Below are 18,428 nucleotides of genomic sequence, written 5' to 3'. Positions count from 1 at the left end.
TGTGGCTGTGTTGAGTCTTCGTTGTTGCATGCAGGCTTTCTCTAGTTGCGGTGAGCGGGGGCTACTCTTCATTGAGGTTGCTTCTCTTGTTAGGGAGCACAGGATCTAGGCGCACGGGCTTCAGTACTTGTGGCACGTGCGCTCAGTAGTTGTGGTTCACAGGCTCTAGAGCGCCAGGTCCATAGTTGTGGAGCACGGGCTTCGCTGCTCCGTGGCATGTGGGATCTTTCCGGACCAGGGCTCGAACCCATGTCCCCTGCCTTGGCAGGCAGTTTCTTAACCACTGTGCCACCAGGGAAGTCCAACTATTGTTATTTTGAATTCTTCTCCATTTCCAAGTAATACTCTTCCATGACTATTTTCTCACTAAATTGGAGGCATTATCTGTTCACTTTCTAACTTACTAATAAGTAAGGGTTTAGTTCCTTTACACTCTTTCCTATGTCCACACTGCTAAGTTATGTCATCATGAGTTATTCCACTGCTCATGATCTCTGACTTGTAGTCATACACTTAAAAACCTACATTGTTGATCAACCAGAAACTCTCTCAACGTCACGCTTTGTAAAATGAGGACATTCATACCATCTTCCCTTTTTTCTACCTCCTGTCTACCTTCCAAACCTAGCTTTTACGTTGTCAAAGTTGAAATTTATATTCTGTTCTATGTGCAGTTAAGTCTTCTGTTATTTGAGAGTCAGTACAGAGTAAGGTTTAAGAGAACAGGCGGAGAGCCTGAACTCAAAGCCTTGATCCAACCTTAAATTAGGTACAGCCTGGGCAAGTTCCTTCCCTGACTTAGCTTCCTGTTCTCAAAAGTGGGAATGATATTAGCACCAACCTCATAAGGCTATTCAGAGGATTAAATGAGTTAATATATGCAAAAACACTTAGAGCCTAATATATACTAAGTACATACTAGTACACAATACATTTCAGTACATACCAAGTTAATACTAATACATACTAAGTATAGTTTACTTTAGTTATTTGTGATTACATGCACGTTGACAATAAAAGCTACAAACCAAGGCAGTATTGCCATTATTACAATGAAATTAATATTGCCCACTGCAGATGTACTGTGTCTCTGTGTATAGACTACACCTCGTTCCATACTGTGCCAGTGTCACTGCCCTTGTGCAGGGTGACCACATACCCCAAGCCGCCTTGGGCTGTTCCAGTTTATACCTGTTGTCCTGATGTTACAGCATTAGAGTGCCTCCTTACACTATTGAAGTGTAAGGAGTTTGGACAAGTTCCGGTTTGGACAACAAATTAGATAGGTGGTCATTACCCCTGTGTGTCACTGAAAAGGGGGACATCTATAGTGTCAAGTTGAAGTGGATTCTTCCCTTCCTCACCAATAGTAGGTTAAAAATCAACCATAGTTCAGTGTGCTTCAGTTTTATGTCCGTATAGCCTTTTCTCCTCTGGAGTTCAACTTCCTTCTCCTCTTCCTCTCCCTCCTCCCTTCCAACAGTGCCTAACACCTAGTAAGTACAATATGCCTCAAGGTGTTTATAAGCTCTCAATCACACAATCAATAGAAGCCTCTCCACTCTAGACTAGCTGCAATCTGCACTGAATCCCTTATTACCTTCCTTCTTGGTTTATTGCCTCATTTTGCTGGATTATGTCTATAAATAGCTTAAGGTGTAGCACAGAAAGTCAATTTTTCAAATTTCTTTGGGTACAAAATATCTTCTTCAGCCTCCACGTATGACTGATAGTTTGGCTGGATACAAACCCCTAGGGTGAAAATTATGTGCCTGAAAAACTTTGGAGGTATCTTTCTAATGCCTTCCAGGATCCATGGTGCTCATGACAAGTATGATAAAGTCAGATTGTAACCTTTTTTTTTAGGTGACCAGTATTTTTCTCTCTGGAATGGATGTATCCTCTCAGTATTTTATTCTATTTTAATTTATTTTTTCAGTATTTGAAAGTTTCACAATGAAGGGTGCCTAGGTATGAGTCTATTCTTGCTCATCTTGCGTAACTATTTTCAATCTGAGGCCTGATGTCTACTTTCAGCTGTGGGGAATTTTGTTGCCCTTTGACAGCTTCCCTCTATTTTTTTTCTGGGTCTAGAGTTTCTAATAGTAACATGTGGGATCTCCCAGATGCAGCCTCTCTAACATATTTCTATCACATTTTCCATTGTGTCTTGCTTTTTTATATACTGAGAAATTTTTTAAATTCCTACTGAATTTATTTCAGCACCCATATTTTCATTTCCAGGAGACCTCTCTTGCTTTCTGACCATTCTCCTTTTCATTAATACCCTAGTCTTATTTTATAGTTGCTAGCTCTTTTTAAACCTCTCTCAGGATACTAATTAGGGTTTTTTCTTAAATTATTCTGTTCCCTAAATTGTCCCTGGTCCTACTAGGATATGTTTGCACTCTTTCCCCCTCTGTCATGTTGTAAGCTTTACTCAACTAACAGGCAAATGACACTTATTTTCTATTTAAGAATGAGCGCAGAAAGCTCCCTGAAGTCAACGGTTGATTGGCTTCTTATGCAGGAAAGAGCGGGCAGTAACTGTAATAGGATCTCCCCCAAACACAATTTTCTAGGGTGTAAAAACTCACACTAGCTGCCCCAGTTCTCGCCAGTTTCACTGTTTTCAAAATGAAATCATCTCATTTCAGGAGGGTGAGGGCGGGGCTGGGAGTCCACTCCTCCAAACACAACCCTTCAATGAGCTCCCCTATTTCAGTCACACTTTTAACTAACTCCACACTCTCTCCTACATGCGCATCAAAGCGCGGAGCTACTTCTGCAGGTGGGGTCAGAATCCTCCTCAGTTGCACGTGGTCCCTGTGCATATTCTAGGTGATGCTTTTCCTCTGTTCTACTGCTTCAGTTTCACACTCTTCCACTTGTCTTCTGTCTTTCAAAACTATGTTGAAATCTCTTGATTTTTGTGGGCATATATACTTAAACACTTTGATACCATCACTGTAGTGTCTTGTCGAAACAGAGATGAGCTAAAAGGGTTCTCAGTGCATTCTGAATCTGCTATTCTGTGGTCCCAGTGTTTAAACTTCTTGGACTTCCCCACTGTCTATTACTGCTTTTACAAATACAATCTCGTGGGCTATTCGTGAAGGAAATGAATACACCACAACTAAAATGACAAGGAATGCGGGTTAGATGCTCTAGGGTCTTGTCATACTCTGCCATTTACTAATAAACCACTTACGTTCTACAAATTGTAGGTGCTCATTTATAAAACGAAAGGGAGTAACTCTACATGAACTATAGATTTCTCATACTCTAACATTTCATAATTTTCTAAGTTCTTTTCTTAAAATTTCTCTATATTATCATTAATTTTAATTAAAAAATAAAAACCTAACTCTTTTGAAAATCAAAGAGTAATTCCCATAGTCCTACAATAACGGGATAATTAGTTCTGAAACCTGTCAAGTGTCATGTTTCATATGAAGAGAAAATCATATTAAATAATTAAAAAAAATTAAACATGGACTTTGTAGCACAAAGACAAGGTCCCCCACAAATGGTGTTCCTTTATTTACTAGAAATGTTCAGCTCTGCATTAAAGTTGAAATAAAATAAATATATTAATTTTGAGGTGCAAAAATTTCTTATAAAAATCAATTTTTCTTTTCTGTCCATACAAACAAAAGTATGGAATGACATTAGAGGTCAGGTTTATTTGGTAATAGAATGTAGCTTCTTGATATTTTTGATTTTAGGAAAGGAGACTATCAACATCAAAACTTTTTTCAACTTTACTTTTATTTAAAATGAGGCCATATTTTCCTCTTATAAAAAGAGAGTTCAACTAGAACTGTCCATTTTCTCATCTGTAAAACAAGAGCACTGAATCAGCTGACTGTATTCATTCAGAACTCAATTTCCTTATCTTATGATCACTAAGGTTCTCCCTAAATCTAATATACTAAGGTTCTAAGGAAAGGAAAATATATTACTAACAACATGTTTTGATTTTAATTTCTTAGAGTTCAAATGTCCACCATTCACCTTGGTCTAAGCTTAAGGAATCATTCAAGGGGATACAATGCAGGTGGGAGGAGAAAACAGAACCCTCACACAAGCTGTGCTGTGTTGCAATCAGCCTTCCGTTTGAAAAATAATCTTCTCTATAGCTTTAAAGTGATAACTTTGTACCTGCAATGCTTCTTGTTTCAAATGGATTTTCTCTGGCTCCTCCTGAACACGTTCTGAGGAATCATCGACCTCTTCGATTTCTGAGGAGGAAGGACTCCCTACTGTCACCGTCACAGGAAATTCTGATGGACCTGAGTGTCACAAGAAGAAGATAGGAAACCACAGAGTTGTTAAACTAAAGTGCAAAGAAAGAAGACAAGATTGCATAAAAGACAACACAAGCCAGATACCAAATATCCAAATATTAGAGGACATTTAACAAAAGTGATCTGAGGTATCATTATTTATAAATGTCTCTCACTGCTCTTTAGTGTAAAACAGGCAATGACTAAGTAAAAGTACAGTAACTTATTTTTGCTATGTTACTGTACAGACCTCTGTTGTATGTGGTTAGGATTAGTAATGGGAATTGCCCATATTATTTTATTACGTTTCTTTCACAGAAGCCAAGTGAAGATCCAAGGTAAACATTTTTTCTCAGATCAACTTTATACTGCAAATGAAAAATTTATTCTTCACCATCAGACAAAAACAGTCTGGAAGAAAATGTAGTTTTTCAGAGGAAAATACATCAGTAAAGGGACTGATGAACAATCAGAAAGTCAACATATCTAAGCTGTGAATAAGACATTAGAATTTAAAAAAATAAATCACATACACATACACAACTAAAACTGACCCATCAAAAATTTCATCTTCTCACCACCCTTAAGCCAAAACTACGGCAACAATTCTCCCAGCAAGCTTCACTGCCACTGCAATGTTGTTCAATAGGACATTTCCAAACATTTAAAAACTGACCTGGCCACAACCCCATAAAAGTCTACAGATCATAAAGAACTGTGCTGGGATTATATAACCACGCAGAAGACAAGTCACTAGGACATCATTTTGACAACAAGCAGCAAACCCTGCAGCATAGGAAAACCCTAACAGGAGAACGAGGTGCACACCCCTCTCTCTGGGAATGCAAGGCCAGGACTGACACCCAAGATGCTCTTCTCTCAACCTCAGCAGTGGTGCCTTTCACAGAGCAACTATGCAGTCTCCCAAGACCACTGGGAAGGAGAATCTGATACTGACAGTATTCGCTTGCCACGAGGCCATAAGCGAGGGAATGTGTGTGGCCTTGGTGAGAGAGCAGAGGTTTGGGAGATGTTGCTTTATATTGGCTTTCAGATCAGGAATTTGTACATATAGCCCGCAAACAACGTTTCTTGAAAACATGTGAACATTCTTGAGTATGACAGCTCCATGTGAGGGGTCAGAAATGGCAGTCAAGTTCGTTTCACTGGGTAACAGCTGATTTTGCGGACTGGAAAACAGGATTCCTTGTTTACAGACATCACCACAAGGCTGCCCGTTGTGTGCCAAATCCACACAACTACACAGTTGCATTGGGAGAGCGACCAAACATGTTTTACATGGATTTATTTCAGAGAGGGAAATGCTTCTTGGAAGGCTCTGTCAGTTTAAAAAGCAAGAAGAATGACCATCCACCTTTCCCAATTCAAGCCCTATATATCATAAATATGATAGCTACACACCACCAACTGATTACGTACATCACCAGCTTTGATGAATGGAAAGCCCCTAAAAAGATAGCAACAAAACGAAGTTAGATCTTCATGTAAATACATCACCAGTTAAACCCAGTTAATACAACTATTTAGTAGTATGAACAGTATCCATACAGAATTGTGTATAAAAATAAATAAGCTCAAAACAAGGACCTGGAGGGCTCTGCTACGGAGAAAACACAACAGAATTCAGCCTACTGGCTTGCTAATAACTCTCTGAACTGCTGAGAGGCCCCTTCAGCTCCTATGTTCAGGATGGTTGAGATTTCAGTCTCTCTTCTTTAAATGGTGATATTAATCGTTCTCTAATTTACCACCCTGTGTGACGAGGATGGACCTGCAATTAAGTGTCTCAGGAAGAAGACAGGAAACCACAGAGCTGTGAAACTCAAGTGCAAACACTGGGGATTCAACACTATAGTTTATGCAACAGCAATTCACATTACCATTTGCAAAAAAGTAGTCGGTTGTCCAGTGGGGATTAGAAACATCCATTTAACATGAGCAACTGAACAGATATTTTACACAGGAACTACTTCAAGTACTATTTAAAATCAATTCTCTTTGTTTTCTTAAGCAATTGTTAATCCCCAATTTCCTGATTACTACCAAGTAAGTCACCTGAAGATCATCTAGAGCCATCTATTTCACTTAGCAAGCCTAAAGCTATAATTCAACCATTTTATTTACTGTTCTGTGACAAAAATTACTATGAACAGCTATCCCCTGGATAAGAAATCAGGTAATGCTGGTTTGACTCACTAAATCTGATTTACTGAGTTAATAAGCCAGTTGATTTAGAAGAGGTCTAATGCATATTTTTCATCCATTCTGCATTAAACTATTTCCCATGCCTAAAATGTCTTTTTTCCCATTCGTACGTATCCAAATTCCTACTTCTGTGCTGTAGGGCTTCGCTCAACTACACCTGCCTTTAATCAAACTTTCCTCACATGCACAATTGGTGATCATTTTAGTCTCCTCAAGACTCCCACGGAGTTACCTCTGTTGTGACACTTGAGAAACAACTTGAAACTCCCAATTACTTTTAATTTTTCTTCCTTAGAGGGCTCATTAGGCAGAAGCCATGTGTGAGTTACCTTTTTTCCTCTACACAAAGCACCAGAGACCACCCACATAATACAAGTTCCAAAATAAAGAACTCTAAATGACTGAAAAAGACAGGGAATGCAAACAGGTTACCTGTTGCTTTTTGCACTTTCTGCAGGACACAATGGCCGGAAACCAGACACTCCAGGTGGTAGCGCTTCAGGAGGGTAACATTCTTTACCAGCAGAGTGTTTCCTTCCATTACTTACAGGCTTCTTTGCGGCGAAGACTACGGTTGACAAAGCATGAAAACAAGGAATCAAATGCACCAAAGGTCTACAGAGCAACTGTCACACGTGCACACGTCGAAAGGAATCAAAAAGGCACTTGACAATGATGCCAAGCCCATTAAAAAGAGGATCGGTTTTGTACAAAGGTTTTCCATAAGCCAGCATTTAAAAAAAATATAAGTTCTCTACAGTAACAAGTTATTTTAACTAAAACAAAAGTATTGAGATGTGCAGAAATGCAAAAATAAAGTTTAAAAAAAATCCCAAAGTATGATACATTTTATGTATCATGCAGAAACACTCAAGTTTCCTGAATTTTAGAACACCTTTGGCATTTCTGAATCTCAAGGACACAGAAACACAGATACACCCATGACTTCTGCCCAACAGAATCTTCAGAAGTAGACCAAAAGTTAAATTTAAGATGAATTTTTCTATGGAAAAACAATACAAGTTATAAGGCTGCAAGTTGCTGGGGGGTAGGTGAGTCAATTTTACCCTCCTATAAGCCTGTCAACCTTCACTGCTCCTTTGATTTCATATAGAAAACACAAAAAAACAAATGAAACCCACTGGATGAAAGAGTGAAATGTGGAGAATTACCCTATATTTCAGTAGTAAAGAGGCAAGTATCTTTATAGGAAACATTTGGTTGCAAAAACTAGACCTACGTGTTAATATTTTACTTAGAACAAGCCATATATTAAAATTCACATTTAAATATTTAATTTGAATTTACTGAAAACAAACATCATAGGTTAAAATGGTTATATTTATCCTTCAAAGCTACTGTATTTTATGTTATTTTATTTATTTATTTTAATAGATCTTGATTGGAGTATAATTGCTTCACAATTCTGTGTTAGTTTCTGTTACATAACAAAGCGAATCAGCCATATGCATACACATGTCCCCATATCCCACCCTCTTGAGCCTCCCTCCCACCCTCCCTATCCCACCCCTCTAGGTCATCGCAAAGCACCAAGCTGATCTCCCTGTGCTATGCTGCTGCTTTCTACTATATTTTAGCAGCATTAGGATGCAGGGTAAAATGGAGTGTATTCGGTAATATAGGACAAATATTTCATAGAGTGTAGCTTATTGATAATCACCACACGATCCTCTGTGATTTACATGCCTCTTAAAAATATATAGGAGGGCTTCCCTGGTGGCGCAGTGGTTGAGAGTCCACCTGCCGATGCAGGGGACACGGGTTCGTGCCCCGGTCCGGGAAGATCCCACATGCTGCGGAGCGACTGGGCCCGTGAGCCATGGCCGCTGAGCCTGTGCTCCGCAACGGGAGAGGCCACAAAAGTGAGAGGCCCGCGTACCACACACGCACACACGCACACACACACACACAAATATATATATATATATATATATATATATATATATATATATATATATATATATGTATTAAAATTTTTTTAAATTACACTTTTCTTGTTAGGAGATTAAAAAATTTCTAATAAAAGTTCCCATCTTTTATTATGCATACATAAGTACAATATAAATGGGACACAATTCACACCATTATTTCACCCCTATACTCACCTGGATCTAGGTATATACCCAGATACTGATTTGGCTTACCTCTATGTCTCCAAATAACTGAGGCAAATACAAAAAAAAGCCCAGGAAATAAAATTACTCTTAAAAGAGCTCAATGAGCTTGTATACTTCAGTTACATTTCCAGTTTGTTTAATCATGCTAACTAAAAAAAAATGTTTAACTGTTCTCATTCCATGATGCCCTATTATTCTGTACTAATTTTACAGAATTCCTAATATGTTTTACATATACATGTTTTATTTACATATCTTTCCATTTCTAATATCATAGCAAAAGTCAATGTAGCTATTTTAAGAATGCTTTACATAGGATATACATTTTTAATAATAATATCTAATTAGTGTAACTTCTTTGAATGTACTATTTGATTATTCAAATATCACTCTCTTGAAATAACAATTGGCAGACGATCATAAGCTTTTTTTAGCTTCATAAACACTCTTAACAACTTATTTAATACACTATTGTCCAAGCAAGTTGATTAATAGAAAATCAAAAACATACAATTTGAAGTAGAAAAAAAAAAGCTGTATTTATGAAGATGTTTACAATAGTTTATTTTAGGTTATTTCCAATTTTTCACCAATTTAAAAACTTGACCAACTCAATGAAACCTTGTGAATGCAATGGTAAAAAGTATAACTATGAATCACAGAATTGAAATTTAGTATGAAAAGATAAGAATGGCAAATTATATTGAAGCTATGTGGAACTATGTTTATAGACAGCAGGAAGAGAAAATTAAAATGTAAATATTGCTTGATAGGATAATGGGATTAGAGGTGGTCTCTTAAATTTTTCTTTTTTATGCTAATACAATACCTTTATAAAACCCAAAAATCTTCAAACATCACATTTTTTAAAAATTGTGGTAAGCTACACAAAACAGAAAATTTATAATTTTAACCATTTTAAAGTGGACCGTTCAGTGATATGAAGTCAACAAATTTTTAAAACTTTCAGAGGGCACCTGAATAAAAGATGTGTTGTCCACTGGTGATTTTAATGTATCTGGTATATAACTAAAGTCACCACAAAACTCTTTCTGGGAAATAGGCAGATCATAAACATAAAAAATTTATTTTGCTTTTTATTAAACCTTATTGTTTTGCTGTTTCAAAATTCAAATTTACTCACAAGAAAGAGTCAGTTTCATATTAGATTTGGTTTCACAAATGCTGCTCCTGCTATTCATTCTTATTACCAAAAAAAAAGACTATTTGTGACTAACGATAATATGTTACAGAAAATAAAAAGTTAAAAGGTTTTCAATCTGCATATCTGGGAACCTAAATTAAAGCATCACACAACATTTTCAAAAACAGAAAAACCATTTGATTTGACTCAAATCTTAGTTTTAAGATGGCAGAAAGTACCTTGATAATTTTAAGAAAGAAAGGAAACCAAGCCATTAAAGAGAAATTCTTCCGAGAGAACTGAAACATGTTATATACCTCTGACTTGGCACTCCTTCCATCTGGAGAACTTGTTTGGTAACTGTTTTCATCACAGAATGATCTAAAGTAAAATGAATTGAAATTAGAGTAATTATTTTCCAATGAGTGGCTCTTTCCATTTAAAACCCAAAGCCAACTAATTATTGCTTTTCCCATACATTTAAATATGAAATCTACATTATATAATTATACACTTATTTCCCCCTTTGTGTATTCTAATTTCTTCCTCAGAAACCTAAGATGCCATCTTGCAGACTGCCCACAGTGGCTACTATTTTGGCAGCAGCAAAGGTCAACTTGAAACATTTTGCATCTGAAGTGGCTTTGGATACCTTTGGATACAAAGTACAGTCTGAGCACCGTCCAGACGCTTAGATACCTAAAGAGCATCTAAGATATCAAACCAGGGCATCCAAGATAACAAACCAAGTCCTGATATTCCCTCAAAAGCTGCTCCGGGGCCTCCCTGGTGGCGCAGTGGTTGAGAGTCCGCCTGCCGATGCAGGGGATACGGGTTCGTGCCCCGGTCTGGGAGGATCCCACATGCCGCGGAGCGGCTGGGCCCGTGAGCCATGGCCGCTGGGCCTGCGCGTCCGGAGCCTGTGCTCCGCAACGGGAGAGGCCACAGCAGTGAGAGGCCCACATACCGCAAAAAAAAAGAAAAAAAAAAAAAAAAAAAAAAAAAAAGCTGCTCCTCCCATCAGCCCCCTTCTTCTAAGGGATACTACCCAGTTTGCACACATAATCATCAACGACTTGTCTCCTTGTTACTATTTCCTTCATACCTCACATCTATCTGCAGGTCTTGAGAGCTACACCCTCAAAACACAACCTGAATTCAACCACTTTTCACTTGCTGCAAACTTCCAACCTAACCTAGGCCATAAACATCTCTTATTTGGAGCACTGTGATAGTCTCCTAACTGGTCTCCCTGTTCCTCTTCTTTTTTTTTTTTTTTTTGCGGTACGCGGGCCTCTCACAGTTGTGGCCTCTCCCCTTGCGGAGCACAGGCTCCGGACGCGCAGGCTCAGCGGCCATGGCTCACGGGCCCAGTCGCTCCGCGGCATGTGGAATCTTCCCGGACGGGGCACGAACCCGCGTCCCCTGCATCGGCAGGCAGATTCTCAACCACTGCGCCACCAGGGAAGCCCCCTGTTCCTCTTCTTTATCCTCCCAAGTCCCTTCTCTATACCAGCTCACCTTATTCAGATACGATTTGGATCATGCCTTTTTCCAGTTCAAACCCCTCTACTCATTTAGAATAATCCACATCTTTACTCTGGCCTTCAAGACTTTACAAGAGCAGACCCCTGGCTAGCTCCTTGACCTCATGTCCTACCACACTCTTCTTCACTCGGTACTCTGCCCAGATTGGCCTCCTTGCTTTTCCTTAAATACTCCACCCACCTACATGCCTACATACTCATTGCCTCCTTGTCCTGGAATGTGCTTACTCCACATCTTCCATGGCTTGCTCCTCTCTTCATTCAGGTCTCCGTTCAAATGCCACTTCTCCAGTGAAGCTGTCCCCTAACAAACCTATCCAATGGAGTCCTACCTGCTCTCCCTCACTCTCCTTACATTAAGATACTTTTGCACTTCCTACTCTCTAAAGTTATATGACTTATCTGTTTACTCATTTCTATCTGATCTCCTTTACTAGAATGTAAGCTCCATGAGGGCAAGACTTTTGTCTGTCTGGTTCACTGCTTTATCCCTAGTCCCTAAACCCGTATCTGGCACACAGAAGATGATTACAAAATTACTTGTGAATCTGACAAATGAATAAAGTACTCCTGGCAAGAATTCAGAGGCTGCACAGGAAAGAAAGAATGCTCTTGGTGGAAGCAGGCTTAGTATCTAGGTTCACCTCTATTCAGAGTAGAGATAAGAAAAATTGACAAGTATAATTCACTTTAATTAGTATATTAGCTGCTAAAAACATAAGGGAAGTGCAACACTCGAAAAGTACAGTTGAAGCTTGAACAACATGGGTTTGAACCTCGTGGGTCCACTGACACACGCATAGTTTTCAATACATAGGTACTATCATCCTACATGATCCAAGGTTGGTTGAATCCACAGATGTGGAACCACTGACTATAAACTTATACCCAGATCTTCAACAGCGTAGGGGTCGACACCCCTAAGCCCACGTTGTTCAAAGGCCAACTGTATATGATGAGGAAAGTTAAACACATTAAGTTTTAAAAAACTGTTAATATCTGAACAAATTCTTTTTGTTTTGCTATGTGTTTATCAATTTAAAAAAAGTGACCACGTACCAACAAGCAGATTTTTTCTTATATCCAGAACGAGCAGAGTTCTGTTGGTTTCAAGGGCCTTTAGTAAAGCCTTTGCTCCTTCACTGGTGAGGCCGCACTGCTGCAGGTCAAGTGCTTTCGATGAAAGAGAAGAGGTCACTTGCTAACTCTACAGATTTAACATATAGACAACTCTCATTTTCTCACGTGTGGAAGAGTCCTGCACAAGACAAGTCATGGCAGGTTTGTAATTTTGGCTATTTAAAAAAACAGAAACATATACGCACACACATAATGCATAATCCAATTTAAAAACCTCTTCTTGGATGTGCAATGATAACCCTGGCTTTAGTACCAATAAATCAGACTACATATTTTACAATTACAGAACTGAAGAATAACTGTATATAACCTATGAGCAAAAAGCATCACAAAATGAATCTCAGTTCATAATTAGCAAGGGCAGCAGGGGCATGTAAACCTCACAAGCAAAACCTGGTGGAGCTCAGAAATGCACTGCATTCTTTTGATCATGATCTTCAGCTCCAAATCACACTTGAAACTAGTTCAAAGGGGAAAACAAAATAGAAGAAATGTAATAACTGTTAGTTTTAGAGGAAAAAAAGACAAGTCTAAGAGGATACAAATAATAAAAACTTTCAACAATGTGTGAATAGAGAATACATACTAAAAACCTATCATGAAAGTATGATGGTCAAGAACCCTCGCAGTAAAAGGTCAGACAAAAACCAGAAAAACTGATCATGAATTCTAGTAGTTCTGGGGCTGAACAACCTACTCATTTAAACCAAAGGGATCATCACTAAAGCACAGGGATTAAAAACTATTACATGAAAGGAAACTATCATGAGTCTTTTGTTTAAGTGTTGTGTGGACCATCACATTAAAATAACTGGAGTCTTTCAACACCCCCATGACACACAGAAATAGCAAGTCAGACATACGGATCTGACAGGATATGATACAACCCTTACAAACTCTCACTACAGAAGAATGGACACAGGGTATAATTAACCAAATAGCCAAATTAATACAAACAGCCAGTAAACCTCACCAGTCAATCAAATGAATACAAAATAAAACAAAATGTGGTTATTCTCCTATCAGATGAAGCCACGATTCTGTAAGAAAAGCCTTTAAATAATGTCTATACACTTTGGATCCAACAACTCTCTTTCTAAGAATTTAACCAAAAGAAATAGTCAGAGATATAGGTAAGGATATATATCAGAGTACTATTTGTAACTGAAAAACTGGACAAAGCTTATATACAAGAATGGATAAGCTATGTGCACTGTGGCATATTCATATAATGGAATACTGAACAATCACAAAAAATGATGTAGGAGATGCAAATTTACTGACTTGCTAAAATGCTCATACTAAATTAATTGAAAAAAGTTATAAAATTTGGAGTAATCCCACTTGCATAGAAAATGGACAGGTACTCATTTTTGTAGTTTCACATTTTTTTTTTTTTTTTTTCTTTTTGTGGTATGCGGGCCTCTCACTGTTGTGGCCTCTCCCGTTGCGGAGCACAGGCTCCGGACGCGCAGGCCCAGCGGCCACGGCTCACGGGCCCAGCCGCTCCGCGGCATATGGGATCCTCCCAGACCGGGGCACGAACCCGTATCCCCTGCATCGGCAGGCGGACTCTCAACCACTGCGCCACCAGGGAGGCCCTAGTTTCACATTTTTTTACAAGTGCTACAGGCCAGTGTTTGTGAGAGGCAGGCTTCCCATCTACTGTTGGGGTGGACTACAAATTGGCATAGCCTTTCTGGGTGGTAATTTGGCCATGTGTATCAAATGTCTTAAAAATAGGTCACACTTAGTCATTCCACTTGTAGTACCTTATTCTACAGAAGTAATCCCGATGCACACAGAGACGTATATACAACGTATTCACATTGTTTCTGACAGGGAAAAGCAAACTGTCTAAATAGAATTGCAAAGAATTGATTAAACTATGGAACATCAATACGACGCAATACTACATGATACATCTTTAAGTGAAAAAAGCAGGAATGTGAAATAGCAAGTATACTACAATTCTATTTTTGTAATCCCTAAGTGTACATACATATTTGTAGAAGAAAAAAAGACTGAAAGTATATACGCCAAAATGAACAGTGATTATATCTGGGTATTAAAATTATAGGTTCTCTTGTAACTCTGTATTTTCTGTAAAGGATATATGCAACTCTTAGAGAAAGTTGAAAAGCAAAATAAAAGCTATCAGTAAAATGAGGCTTTAAAAAATCCTATCACAATAGTATCATGCCAAAAGCTAAGCATATTTCATATTAAACATTCAATATTTTCAATTTTAGAATTTCCCTCTAAGCCATAAATCCTCACTAAGAGATTCTGCCAAAGCACTTGCACCCAGGTCACCAATGAGCGGGTTGCAGTTCAGAGTGATGCGCCTCAAACCAGCCATGCAGTCAAGATCACGTCTCCTGGAATGAAGACTCTCAGCCCAGGTTTCTTCATGCCTTCTGGTAGTCGGATACTTCAAAGATTTAATGGGATGAAATTAAGATGCTTGAATAAGGAAACAGGGTGTGCCTGAGTATGGCTTATTATGTCAGAGAGTTACACACACACACAGATCAAGCATATATGCCAGGAGCATCAACCTGAGAAATTCAACAGTCACTTCTGGTTTACGAGTCCAGTGACCCAGATTCTGCTCGGTTCTAGCCACTGGATTTCCTGTTTCTGAACACTTATGTAAAGTTGGACAACTCAATTACAGTCTATGAATTATTTTCCTTATCTTCTAAGTCAGGGAATTGGTTCTAAATTCTATCTTTGCTGAGGCCCTATATTTCATCATCCTGTCCTGCAATGGCCTCCAAACACCTGACTGGGCAAACCATAAGAAAACTTTTTAATATGCATCTTATTTATTAACACATTATATACACAAAGTTCCATACATATAATTTATATACATGATAAACTACACAGATTTCTTAAAATAATACAGAGGTAAAAATGTTCTAATATTTTCTTTTCCTAACTCCTAAGGCATTATTTTATTTTACTTATTTTTTTATAAAGATTTATTTATTTATTTGCTTGTTTGTTTGTTTGGCTGTGCCGGGTCTTTAGTTGCAGCATGCCGGATCTTTTAGTTGTGACATGTGGGCTCTTAGTTATGGCAGGCACGTGGGATCTAGTTCCTTGAGCAGGGATCGAACCCAAGCCCCCTACATTGGGAGCACATAGTGTTAACTGCTGGACCGCCAGGGAAGTCTCAAGCATTATTTAAAAAACTATATTTACAAAATGTATCTCACATGCTACCTAGGGTGTGCACACAAGCTTTAGAGGCCTGGACTATGCAGAGCCAGTTTGATGTGCCTTGGGAAAATAATGGTTTGACATTTAAGCAAAAGTACTGTCTTGAAGACATTCAATTCTTTATATTCATAAAGTAAATTTTGGTAACAGAGAACACTGACTGTCAATGAAAAAAGTCTTATTACATTCCTGAAAAAGTAAAAGACTCAAAGTGCCTTTGTTACTCTAAAAGGAAAATCATTAGTGTCATTTTTCTATTAACAATAACTTATTAAAACTCCAAGCAGAAACAACAGCAATCACTTACACAGTGCTTAGTATGTGCCAGGCACTATTTATACAAATAAGTGCATTTAAACCTCGTAATGAGGCATAGAGGTTAAGTGATTTGCCCATGGTCACTAGCTATGAAATGGGAGAAAGGGAATTTGAACCTAGGCCATTTGGCTTCCGCACCCAAGTTCCTGACTGTTTTCTACCTCAGGGGTCAATGGACTCGCCCTGTATAGGCTCAAAGAATTGTTCAATTTTTAAAATGTAAATTTAAACATTTCCAGATTTGTGGGCTATACAGTTTCTGTTGCAACTACTCTGCCCCACTGGTGTAGGGTAAAAGGAGCCACAACTACCACGTAAACAATGGGTGCGACTATGTTCCAGAAAAACTTTCTTTACAAAGCCAGGCGACGGGCTGGATCTGGCCCACCAGCCAGAGTTTACCTATCCCTTATCTGCACCATCAAACTATTAAAAAGCCTTCATGTCAAATTATTAACTAACTTTAGGCCTAAATACAGTCATTATAACCACTGTAAAGTTGTTAAGGCATTATTTCAAAAACTGTATTTACAAATTGCTGATGTACTGACTTTTATTAGTTTAAAAACTACAACAGCTAATAAACACTTGATTCATTTAAGTCTTAAAGACTAGAATGGCATAGTTTCTTCACAGTATTACAATAAATGTTTTCAGTAAAAAAACATACATAAAAGTATTATTAGGTATTATATATTAAATCTCTTATTTCTAAAATTAAGTGGACTATCTTTCCTAAATGGTAGAATCCCAAACTGAAAACTGGTCATATTCTTTCAGCAAAATGAAAGCTGCGCTCACATGTATCAAAAGGCAAAAATTAGGGCTTCCCTGGTGGCGCAGTGGTTGAGAGTCTGCCTGCCAATGCAGGGGACATGGGTTCGTGCCTCGGTCCGGGAAGATACCACATGCTGTGGAACGGCTAGGCCCGTGAGCCATGGCCGCTGAGCCTGCACGTACAGAGCCTGTGCTCCGCAACGGGAGAGGCCACAACAGTACCACACACACACACAAAAAAGACAAAAATTAACTGCCCTCTGTATCAATATATTAATGTGTTTCAAGCACATATGTTTTCATGAAAGTTTAAACATAAAATCACCTTTAAGATCTAGGCCGTGTGATCTGCTCCATGCCATGTCAGAATACACCCCGTGAAGTTTACTTGTCTTAAGTGTGATAGAATTCTTTATACCTTGACAAATAACTAAAAGGAAAAAAAAAACCCACACACACAATAAGATGAAGAGCCTATACATTTGTCAATCTTGACTTATTTGCTTTTCTTGAGTCAGTTGGAGGTTTATAGCCACATTCTCAAAATCATTAACTACAATCTTCCCAAACAGGTAATTGACGAACAGATGCATTCTAAAACTTGTCAGTAACAAAGTGCTATTCCCGTTTACAGCAACAGTTTAATTCTACTTAGATACTAAAACTGAATACACTGAATACTGCAAACTTGATTCCCAACCACTCAGCAAAGTACTACATACCTTTTCAGATATAGGAAAAAAAATAAAAAGCATACGATTCTTCCTATTTTCATTTCTAAAGATACATCCCAATCTTAATGATCAATCAGCGATTTAAACGTCAACTATAAACCCAGTATACTGCTGCTATGCAGTGTACTAGAGCAATAGAAGAGAGAGGACCTCAAACCCTCTGTTCCCTCAAATTCAAAGGCAGGCTTCCTGACCCCTCCAGACCACTACTGGACACAGGGAAGGCACACTAATCTTTCAGGACCCCAACCAACAGTCACCTGCTTTGTGATTACTTCCATGACACACCCTCACCAACACCACTGAGTTTGCTGCTCCTACGGGACGTTACATGTATTTACTAATTTAACACATACCACAGTGCATCATAATTATGACTGCAGATAGATGTTCTAACAATTGAAAGAGAATGATGACTTTTTTGCTCTTTACATCTTGCTATTTCCCTTCCCATAATATTTCTTGAAGCAAAACCATAAAATATACACAAACACAAAAAACAGAAAATATACAAAACGTGAGCTTTGCACCTTAATGCAAACTTAAGTAAAATTAGTTCTGACAGTATCCAGCATGACAAACTTCCATGGTAAAAATGAGAATGGACCAAGGTTTGAGAAGGTACAGGAGACAATCCAGGCATGAACAACACCAAGGAAAGGTAGACAGGAAGTAACATGGTGTGTAGGAAATCACGAGACCAGTCTGATGGGAAGAGACTTAAACAAGACTGAAACTCACTTTCTAAACCTCCATCTCCAATTGGACAATTCGCAGGACACAGGTGCACCAAAGTGGCCAATTTATTCAATCCCTTTAATATGGAGGAGGAGTTTAAAATTTTACTGGTTTAATTTGCCCCCAAAGCAACTCTCAACAGTTAT

At 38.4% G+C, this 18,428-nt stretch overlaps 1 pseudogene across 1 annotated transcript in view; it reads right to left on the bottom strand.

Moving 5' to 3' along the window:
* LOC308620770 (centrosomal protein of 78 kDa-like) overlaps window positions 1-18,428 on the bottom strand; it is a 1,829,729-nt pseudogene that overhangs the window by 1,215,914 nt on the left and 595,387 nt on the right. The window contains exons 5-11 of the transcript in view: window positions 18,286-18,358; window positions 17,136-17,240; window positions 14,744-14,918; window positions 12,404-12,517; window positions 10,115-10,178; window positions 6,948-7,038; window positions 4,165-4,295 (exon numbers count right to left, since the gene is read on the bottom strand). The product of the transcript in view is annotated as a centrosomal protein of 78 kDa-like (transcript). The remainder of the gene's footprint in view (window positions 1-4,164; window positions 4,296-6,947; window positions 7,039-10,114; window positions 10,179-12,403; window positions 12,518-14,743; window positions 14,919-17,135; window positions 17,241-18,285; window positions 18,359-18,428) is intronic.

The sequence above is a fragment of the Mesoplodon bidens genome, assembly GCF_964165515.1.
Source record: "Mesoplodon bidens genome assembly, chromosome: 7".
Classification (NCBI taxonomy): domain Eukaryota; kingdom Metazoa; phylum Chordata; class Mammalia; order Artiodactyla; family Ziphiidae; genus Mesoplodon; species Mesoplodon bidens.
The sequence above is the reverse complement of the archived record's forward strand: the minus strand, read 5'-3'. Positions and strand labels throughout refer to the sequence as shown.